Genomic DNA, 10886 nt, shown 5'->3' on the forward strand with positions numbered 1-10886 from the left:
GCAAGTCTTGCCAGCGGCAGGTCTGGACCTCGATGCAGGTCAGTTCAGCTCAGTCGTACAGTCATGTCTGACTCTTTGCGACCCCGTGGACAGCAGTATGCCAGGCCTCCCTGTCCATCACCAACTCCCAGAGCTTGCTCAAACTCGTGTCCATGAAGTCAGTGATGCCATCCAACCATCTCATCCTCTGTTGTCCCCTTCTCCTCCCACCTTCGATCTTTCCCAGCATCAGGGTTTTTTCCAAGGAGTCAGTTCTTCACATCACGTAGCCAAAGTACTGGCATTTCAGCTTCAGCATCAGTCCTTCCAATAAATATTCAGGACTGGTTTCCTTTCGGATGGACTGGTTGGATCTCCTCGCAGTCCAAGGGACTCAAGAGTCTTCTCCAACACTACAGTTCAAAAGCATCAATTCTTTGGCACTCAGTTTTCTTTATGGTCCAGCTCTCACATCCATACATGACTAGCTTTGACTAGATGGACCTTTGTTGGCAAGTTAATGTCTCTGCTTTTTAATACACCGTCTAGGTTGGTCATAGCTTTTCTTCCTAGGAGCAAGCATCTTTCAATTTCATGGCTGCAGTCACCATCTGCAGTGATTTTGGAGCCCAAGAAAATATAATCGGTCACCGTTTCCATTATTTCCCCATCATTTGCCATGAAGTGATGGGAGCAGATGCCACGATCCTAGTTTTTTGAATGTTGAGTTTTAGGCCAAATTTTTCACTCTCCTCTTTCACTTTCATCAAGAGGCTCTTTAGTTCCTCTCCACGTTTTGCCATAAGGATGATGTCATCTGTGTATCTGAGGTTATTGATATTTCTCCCAGCAATGTTGATTCCAGCTTGTGCTTCATCCAGCCTGACATTTCACATGATGTACTCTGCATATAAGTTAAATAAGCAGGGTAACAATATACCACCTTGACGTATTCCTTTTCCAATTTTGAACCAGTCTGCTATTCCATGTCCAGTTCTAACTGTTGCTTCTTGACCTTCATACACATTTCTCAGGAGGCAGGTCAGGTGGTCTGGTATTCCCATCTCTTTAAGAATTTTCCACAGTTTGTTGTGATCCACACCAGGCAGCAGAGAAGGCAATGGCACCCCACTCCAGTACTCTTGCCTAGAAAATCCCATGGATGGAGGAGCCTGGTAGGCTGCAGTCCATGGGGTCGCTAAGAGTCGGACAGGACTGAGCGACTTCACTTTCACTTTTCACTTTCAAGCATTGGAGAAGGAAATGGCAACCCACTCCAGTGTTCTTGCCTGGAGAATCCCAGGGACGGGGGAGCCTGTTGGGCTGCCGTCTATGGGGTCGCACAGAGTCGGACACGACTGAGGTGACTTAGCAGCAGCAGCAGCAGCACACCAGGCAGAGAAGTAGTTTGGTACTCCTTTAAATCCATGTCTTTCAATCTCTGTTCCACATTTATACAGATGGATCAGCGGAAAACTGATTTTTCTGTGAGTAAAAACTACATACAGAAAGAAAATCACTTACTTGTTAATGTCCATGATCCCAGTGGAGTCAGTTCTGAAAATATTCAGCAAAACATTTCCTTTTGTGTGTGTGTGTGTGGTCAGGAACTTAACTTCCTTAAGTTCCTTTGGAGAGTATCCAAATCAGATAGCTGAGTGGGACGTATAGCAAAGAGTTTCAATTTTACATCATATATATTTTATTGGTAAGCAGCATGATTTTCATCGGTAACCAGCAGAAATGACTGAGGTTCTGAATTTCAGCAGACATCACTGTGGATTCCACTGCTCTCTGACTGTAATGTACGTGTGGCAAAATGTACCGAAAAGGCAAATCCATGGAAAAGAGAAAGATTAGTGGTTGTCAGAGCTAGGCGGGTGACCGCCAGTGGGCATGGGATTTCTTTAGACAGTGGTGATGGCTGCACAACGCTGTGAATATATTACACAGTACTGAATTGTATACATATTTTAAAATTTTTAATTGGAGGATAATTGCTTTACAATACTGTGTTAGCTTCTGTTGTACAACAATATTGAATCAGCCCTAAGTATGTGCGTGCATGCTCAGTCGCTTCAGTCATGTCCAACTCTTTGCAGCTTCATGGACTGTAGCCCACCAGGCTCCTCTGTCCATGGGATCCTCCAGGCAAGAATAGTGGAGTGGGTTGCCATGTCCTCCTCCATGGATCTTCCCGACCCAGGGATGTAACCCAGGTCTTCTGCATTGCAGACGGATTCTTTACCACTGAGCCACTGGGGAAGCCCAGCCACGAGTATCTATCTACCTATCATCTCCCCTTCCTCTTAAGCCTCCCTCCCAAACCCCCATTCCACCCCTCTAGGTCGTCCCAGAGGGCTGGGCTGGTCTTCCTGTGTGATATAACAGCTTGCTGCTGCTGCTAAGTCACTTCAGTCGTGTCCAACTGTGTGCGACCCCATAGACGGCAGCCCACCAGGCTTCCCCGTCCCTGGGATTCTTCAGGCAAGAACACTGGAGTGGGGTGCCATTTCCTTCTCCAATAGCAGCTTACTGCTAAGTATCTATTTTACACATGGTAATGTGTACGTGTCAATGGTACTGTCTCAACTGAATTATATATTTTTAAAGGGTAAATTTTATGGTATATGAGCTATATCTCAATTAAAAAAAATAAAGACCTGGAGAAGAATTAGCACAGAAAGAGGTTTTTTTTTTTTTTTTTTTAATTCCAAAAATCATTTACTTTGTTGCAAGTATAGGAGTCAATGCACATTTTGCCATTTAAGAGGAAAGAATGTCTGGATATCTGAGGGGGCATATTTGTGGCTTGTTTCCATGATATTTCAGAGCTCCCTACCCTGCCTGCCTGGTTCAAACCAGAGTTCAACTTGGTCTGAGTCCATCTTTAGTAACCTGTTTCTGGGGAGACAGACTCCAAGAACTGAGGGGACCCTCCCCTCTCTACTCACATGTAATGTGAGTCTAAACTTTTCAGACCATTTGAAACACCTGCTTAGATCCATCTGGTGCTTTAGTATTTTATGCTGTATGAGGCCTGCTCTTCACATTGGAAACTCCGGTTACATTGTTTCTGGTGCTGTGAGGCCCTCCATTCTCTGCAGGATGTAACCATGAGGAAAGAGCGCTTCAAACACTTGTGTCTCCATGTATCCATTAGATGCTTTTATTAATCGTATCTCTTAAATCTACAAGGTAGGTTTTATGAATACTCTATAACCAAAATGACATCTGAGGCTCCCCAGTCGCTTGAGATCTGGACAAGGTTGGTTTGACCCCACTCATTCCTTTCTCTCTAGGAAGTCCACAGTCTTCCCCCGACTCTGGTGACTTCCCAAAGGGCTCTGGTTCTCAGGTCCTCACGGCGTTCTCTGCTTCTGGGCACCTACACCCTCTGGCGTCCCTTCTGTTATGTTCTACACGGACCTGGCTACCCCTTCCTGGATGCCCCCCAAGAGCCATATGTACTGAAATATGCACGAGGACAGTGGACTCTTCTGGAGATCTTGTTGTCAGAGGAATTGTGCAGAAGGAGTTGCCTCACATCAATGCTCACAAAAGTAACCCGCACGCTGGGCTTTCCCTTTTCACTGACGTGTCCTTTTGGAAATGTGCATGGTCTCCACCTTGGTGCCTCTCCTCTCTTTCCTCTTTTCCCATCCCTCCCCCACACCATTTGCTACCCCAGACCATGCTTCAGGGACTCCAGATCCTTCTCCTATCATTTTTCAAATAAAAGTTTTCAGACTCATCCAGGTGCTCAACAAAAACAAGGGGACTCAGTGAACGATAATGGCCTTCTCTTGGAAAGGCCGTGCAGGTTAGAGAGAACATAGAGGAAAGGTCTACAGCACTGAGGTCTCATGGGTGAGAAAGTGATGGCCAGAGAGGACTGCGTGTATCACTCTCAGCCCTGCCTGGCTCAGCCCACCTTCAGATGCACGCAGAGTCCCTGGGACAAGGCTTCAGAGTAAGCTCAGCATGTTCTCCATCCCTAAATCTCTGTGAGATATTGGATGCCTAAGGCAGCCCTGAGTCAGTCTCACATCCTGGGCTAAGCTCCAAGGGTGGTGGTAGATTTCCCCAACTTTGGGGAAGGGATCGTTTGCCAGGTCTCAGTATTTAGAAGACTCAGAACTGACAAAGCAACAACGCACAGCCATTCAGAGTAGGGTGTGTGTGTATCTCAAGACTGGAACCTCTGTCCACGTGGGAGCACCAGGGGACAACGTGGCCTAGATCAGGCGAGGCTGTGAGAGCCGAGCCAGGGAGCCTGGTCTGTATCCACAGGTGATGAAGGCCCCAAAGACATTTAAGTACAAGAGTGCTTAGCATGATTTGCCTTTCAGCAATAACAATGGTTGACATTTATCAAGCATGTCCTCATTTCTAAGTTCTTTCATTGCATGGTTCGAAGCACCTTGCGAGCCTGATCTCCAACAACCCTGGGAGATACTGAAATTACCCTCATTTTATGGGGAAGAAACTAGTGTGCAAGGAGGTAAAGTGTTCACACAGAATCAGATTTCAAAGCCAGACCGAGACCATGAGCTACTCCCCCTTTGAGGGTGTAGTGAGGTGCCAGACATATTAGAGGAGGGGAGAATGGGAAATAGAAAGCTAGTAAGGAGCCCAAGAAAGCTGCAGCAAGGCCTGATCCACGGTGCTGACCACGGAGAAGCGAGGAGTAGGCACCGTGAAGACCCTTTTGGAGGACCAGGAGGCTCTTTGGATCTTTTGAGCACTGAAGCTTTTTTCAAGACAGAAGCAATTCACGTTCTCGCCAAGAGTCTTCTCTGCTCTCTCCTGCTCTGTCCACCTCAGCCACAGGGAGAAGGGTAACAGGGAGGCTGGGAGTGTGGGCAGTGGGGGGCATCCTCAGGGGGGTCTGCTCTGAAGGGGAAGCCACATGCCATGCCCCCACTCTGTCCTCCAAGGGTTGCAACAAAGAAACAGGGCACTTCTCCTGATCTGAGTCCGAGAACTGGGCGTCTGGTCAGATGTGTCCTGTGAAAAGGCTTGATTTCGTCCGTACAGTGTTGTTTAAAAAATTTTTTGCCATCTTTTCAAAGATCTATATATTATCTAAGTTATTTTTCTATTATCATTATTAATTTATCTGTCTTTCTATTATGATCTGTCTCTTCACCCATTTATTCTAATACTTCTACAAAACTTATTACATGCCCATCACTTTTCTGAGATCTTTAACATGTTAATTCATTAAAATGAATTAATTAAAATGAATTAATGCATTAAAATGAATTAATTAAAATGAATTAATTAAAATGAATTAATTCATTTAAATGAATAAAAATTACTAATAGAAATCCAGATTATGGCTTCTCCTAAAAAAATAGGCTCTGGCTCCACATCCCCATCAAGTTACATCACTGTGCACAGAGTTGCTGCAGCCCCTTGGTAATCTGAATATATATGCACACAAAATTAGTATGGCAGGGGCATAAATCAACTGCAGGGATATTATTCAAAAACTACCAGTGTGTCCTTTTCTGTTTTTTTCCACCAGTGAACTTTGATGGTCCCTGAGAGCATCTGAGTCTGGGAACCCCTGGGATAAGAGAGATGTGTCCTCTGACAGAGTGAGCACCTAGGAGAAAGTGATTAGCTCTTCTAGGAAGGGGCAGGGATAGTTTTGAAATGGAGGTGAGGCCCAAGCTGAGATTGCAAGAATGGCTAAGAGGAATTCTGAAGATTGGGAAGGACATTCTGCAGGGGACATAGCCATAGAATGAGACTGTATAAGAGGTCAGGCCCTTGGGCTGGGTGGGCAGGATGAGCAAAGGGAGAGAGGTATGAGGTGAGCCTGGAACTTTAGGCAGAGCCAGACCATAATGTGACCCTGCATGCCCTGCCCAAGTGCTGATAATTTGAGGGGGCGGGAAAATGGTGGTGGTGGAGCACAGAAGGATCTTCAGCTAGCGCCCAGATTTGAGTCTTGGAGACCTCGCTGTAGGACAGGATAGAGAATGGGCACAGGGTGTGTGGGGTACTGGAAATGGAAGCAACTACAGTACTGTGGTGTGTGAGGTGCAGAGAGCTCTAGGGAGTTGCCAGTAGTTGGGAGACCCAGGTCTCCTCCATCCTGAAGATGCTGAGCTCCAGAGTCAGGCAGCCTTTGGTTCCTATCCAGGCTTGGCCACTGTAGTGGGTTAGACGGTCATCCTGTAACATTTATCCCTCTCTCCACCTCAATTCCACAGAAGGGGTAGATATACTCACTCCATCTTTGCCTGGGCCATGCGACTGACTTTGGCTAACAGTGTGTTTGCAGGCACAATACTCAGGAACCTGAAATACACTCGTGCTACTGGGCTTGCTCTCTCAGGTCCCTGCCATTTCTGCAAGAAGAGAACACCTGGATGGGCATTCGGTCCCAGGAGAGGATAAGAGACTTGTGGAGCTAAGATGAGCCCCCGTAGCAGAGCCTGTCCTCCATTAGCCAGCCTACAGATTTCCGAGTTACATAAATGTTACTGTCGTCTGCTGAACGTGTTTGTGGACATTTGTTATGCAGCACTACTGTGGCTCTTGTGAAATGATACAGTCTTTCACCAGTGATGTGACTTGGGCAAGTTTGCTGTCCTCAACAGAGAGCCCAAGGAGGAACATGAGGCTTGGGAAACCTCGTGGGAAACCCAGGGTGAGCCAAGGGAGCCTCTGCTTGCCCTGACTGGAGGTAAGGCATCTCTAGGACTATTGTGACTTCCTGGGGGTGAAGGATACCCCACAGGGTATGGTAGAAAAGGCACAAGTGGATGATGGAGCTGTGAGGAGTCAAGCCCTGCCTCGTGCTTTTGGTGGAGCTTGAATGAGCCATGCCTCCCTGGAGGACTACTTAGCAACACATATCCACAGTTATACTTGTAGGTGTGCTAAACACATGTGCACAGACACACACAGACACAAACACAGACAGACAGACACACACACACATACACACAAATCCACTTGCAGGTGTACACGAGGAAGCATTGTTTCGGATTATCAGCACATTGTTATTTTTTAAATTGAAATATAGTTAACTTGCAATAATGTGTTAGTTTCAGGTATATACCAAAGTGATTCAGAAGAGCTTATTTACAAGACAGAAACAGACTCACAGACGTAGGAAACAAATTTATGATTACCAAAGGGGAACGGGTCAGGGGAGGGATGAATTAGGAGTTTGAGATGAACAGATACAAGCTACCGTATAAACGACAGGTAAACAACAGGGGTCTACTGTATAGCACAGGGAGCTATATTCAATAGGCTATAATAACCTTTAATGGAAAAGCGTGTTATTATTTAAACAGAAACTAGAAATGATTCCGATGTCCATGGCTAGGGGGAACAGCTAAATGAACTGTGTGTAACAATACCATGAGACAAAATACATAAGGAGGCCCCTTTATGTGCTAATGTAGTTGAATCTTGAAGACAGATTATTGAGTTCAGTCCCTGAGGTGCAATATAACTTTTATGTTGAAAACCAAACAAAATTGACCCAAACACCATACGGCAAACTTTGTAGCAGTGGTTGCCTTGGAAATTGCTCAGGGCTGGGGAGAGGTGGTCCAAGGAACTCTGGCTTTTCCTGGAATGTCACAATTTTGAAAAGAGGCTATATCTGGTTATCACTTAATCCTTACGTATAAATTTCATAATATGAATGGTTAAAAAAAAAAAGGTCTGGACTCAGGAGACAAGGGGGTCTGGGTTGGAAACCCAGCTATTTCACTCGGATTTGTACCTTGGGGGGCACCCTGTCTCTCTTCAGGCCCCAGGTGGTGGGGATGCTACCCTCCGCCTGTGTCCAGTGGAAAGACCGGCTCTGTGGAGGGGCTGACCTAATGTCTGGGTGCATGATAAGGCTTCTAAAAGTTCAGTTGAATGTGAAGGATGGTTGATTTGGGAAATGTGTAGCTCAAAAGGCATGTCCTCTGGGGCCCTATTTCCTTGGGAATCCTGCCAGGCACACCAATGTCTTGGCAAAGCCCCAGGGAGTAAGGGCCAAGGGCCAGCCAGGCCAGTGCAATGGCTCACTCAGTGGCATCTTGGGGCCTGAGAAACACTCTGTTCTCCACGACCCTGAGTGGAGAGGCTGGGGCCCTGGCGTCAACATCTGCAAAATGCTGTTCACAATAACAAAATTATGAGCCCCGGAGGGCTGCTGGCGCACAGAGAGCGCCTTTCCCCAGTTGTCCTGCTGGCTACTGGTGACTGTTAAGGGCTCTTAAATTATCACTGGCATTCTTAGAATTCTGGTGGGATTTGGGAACCGTGGTGGGAGAAGGGTGTCCTAAGCTGTCATTCCCTGCTTGCGGGGCCTGGAAAGAGCCCCCTCAAATGGACAATGAAGATGATAAACTCTCCCCCAAACTCCAGCTGGAGCCTGAACAGCCAAGTGTCATCCGCTAGCGGCCTAGCTGAGGTGGGGTGCCAAAAGGGTGCCCTGCATCTGCCCTTCCCCGATGGCTCAGCGGGGAAAGAACCTGCTTGCAATGCAGGAGACACAGGAGAGGCGGGTTCGATCCCTGGGTTGGAAAGATCCCCTGCAGAAGGAAATGGCAACCCACTCTGGTATTCCTGCCTGGAAAACTCCATGGACTGAGGAGCCTGGCGGGCGTAGTCCAAAAGATTGCAAAGAGTCGGCCACGGCTAAGCACACAGGCAAGGGCTCTGAGCGGTCTACCGCCTACTGCGTGTCTAACCCGAGTTTAAACGCAGTTGCGTGTGCACCAGGAATGTTTCCCCTTAGAAGTTCACAGCTGCCTTGGTCCACATCTTTCCACACTATAGACACACACATTTTCCTCTCTGGGTGACCCCAGCCCTGGCCTTCATGTCCCATTCCTTCTCTGATTCCTGGCAATGTTTAGGCATCAGCCCATCTCTCCGGAGGGCGGGAAGGGTCTGGTTCCTTCGGGTACCCGGCCTGGAGCCTGAAGTCTGCTCTAGGGTCTGGGGTAGATCTGATGTGACTGTCGACCCCTCCTCTCCCCACCCCCAAAGTGGGGCTGCCCTTGCTCACTCTGCCTTCACCCCTTCCCAAGCTGGACTCTGAAAGATCTCTTTTGTAACACAGATCTCATCAGCTCCCTCTCGATGCAGGCCTTTCGAAGCCTTCCCACTACTCACAGGATGAGGCAATGTTCCTGGATGCAGCTCCATCTGGAACCGCTCTGCTCCATGACCCGCAGCTGTGTTCAAGCCTTCCAGCGCCTCCTTCCTCTCCTCCTGTCCCTCCCTCCTTGGCCTGCTTAGCAACAGTGGTTTTGCTTCTCCTCCACTTCCTATTGGTGGAATCTGAACCTGTTGGGGTGAGATTCTGGAAACTGTGGTCCCCAGGCTTCTGGCCCTGGCTGGACTTCTATAAAGTGCCCCAATATTCAGCACACAGAGTTTTCCTTCAGCAGACACCTCCTCACTCTTTTTATACCGCCTACATAGAACTGTTTGACATTATCTAGTGACTGCCTCGGCCTGCTACTTTCATCTTCCCCAAGGACCCCTTAACACACTTTGTCTTCTCTGCTCTGAAATATATGAAAATCCATTTCAGGCAGATCAGCTCCTGTAAGCTTTGATTGTGATGACTCAAACGATTTCTTCTCTGCTTCCTGTGGGAATTCATCAAGGTATGTCTTGGTGTGTCTTTCTGCGAGGCCCCCGAGGTTCAGGATTTCACAGCCTCCTCCTTCCACCCCAGGGAACACTACTCAGTGCTGACACCGCTTTTCCAACGGTGACCTGGACTCTGGTCAGCTCCCTCCCTCCCTTTTCCAAGCCCTTTCATGAGTGCCTTTGGGAATCATTCCTTGCATAGAATCCTTTACCTGGTTTTTCGCTTGCACTTCACTTACTCTCCACTGCAGAAGACTTCTTTGATTGACAGGTTTTCCATTTTAAAGATGTCTTTCTCTCCCACCTAACAAAGGCATCACCGAATCTGACAATTTCAGAAATATTCCCTTCTGCAAACACTTATCGAGTGCCTACCACATACCTGGCTCACCAGGTGAGTCAGATGAAGATCTGAACTTCTGACCAGCCTGTCCTTCAGAAAGCCTTCTTCAGCGATCAATGCAAAGAAATAGAGGAAAACAACAGAATGGGAAAGACTAGGGATCTCTTCAAGAAAATCAGAGATACCAAAGGAACATTTCATGCAAAGATGGGCTCGATAAAGGACAGAAATGGTATGGACCTAACAGAAGCAGAAGATATTAAGAAGAGATGGCAAGAATACGCAGAAGAACTGTACAAAAAAGATCTTCATGACCCAGATAATCACGATGGTGTGATCACTGACCTAGAGCCAGACATACTGGAATGTGAAGTCAAGTGGACCTTAGAAAGCATCACTACGAACAAAAATAGTGGAGGTGATGGAATTCCAGTTGAGCTATTCCAAGTCCTGAAAGATGATGCTGTGAAAGTGCTGCACTCAATATGCCAGCAAATTTGGAAAACTCAGCAGTGGCCAGGACTGGAGAAGGTCAGTTTTCATTCCAATCCCAAAGAAAAGCAATGCCAAAGAATGCTCAAACTACCACACAATTGCACTCATCTCACACACTAGTAAAGTAATGCTCAAAATTCTCCAAGCCAGGCTTCAGCAATATGTGAACCGTGAACTTCCTGATGTTCAAGCTGGTTTTAGAAAAGGCAGAGCAGCCAGAGATCAAATTGCCAACATCCGCTGGATCATGGAAAAAGCAAGAGAGTTCCAGAAAAGCATCTATTTCTGCTTTATTGACTATGCCAAAGCCTTTGATTGTGTGGATCACAATAAACTGTGGAAAATTCTGAAAGAGATGGGAATACCAGACCACCTGATCTGCCTCTTAAGAAATCTGTATGCAGGTCAGGAAGCAACAGTTAGAACTAGACATGGA

The sequence above is a fragment of the Bison bison genome, unplaced genomic scaffold (assembly GCF_000754665.1).
Source record: "Bison bison bison isolate TAMUID 2011002044 unplaced genomic scaffold, Bison_UMD1.0 scf7180017864476, whole genome shotgun sequence".
NCBI lineage: Eukaryota > Metazoa > Chordata > Mammalia > Artiodactyla > Bovidae > Bison > Bison bison.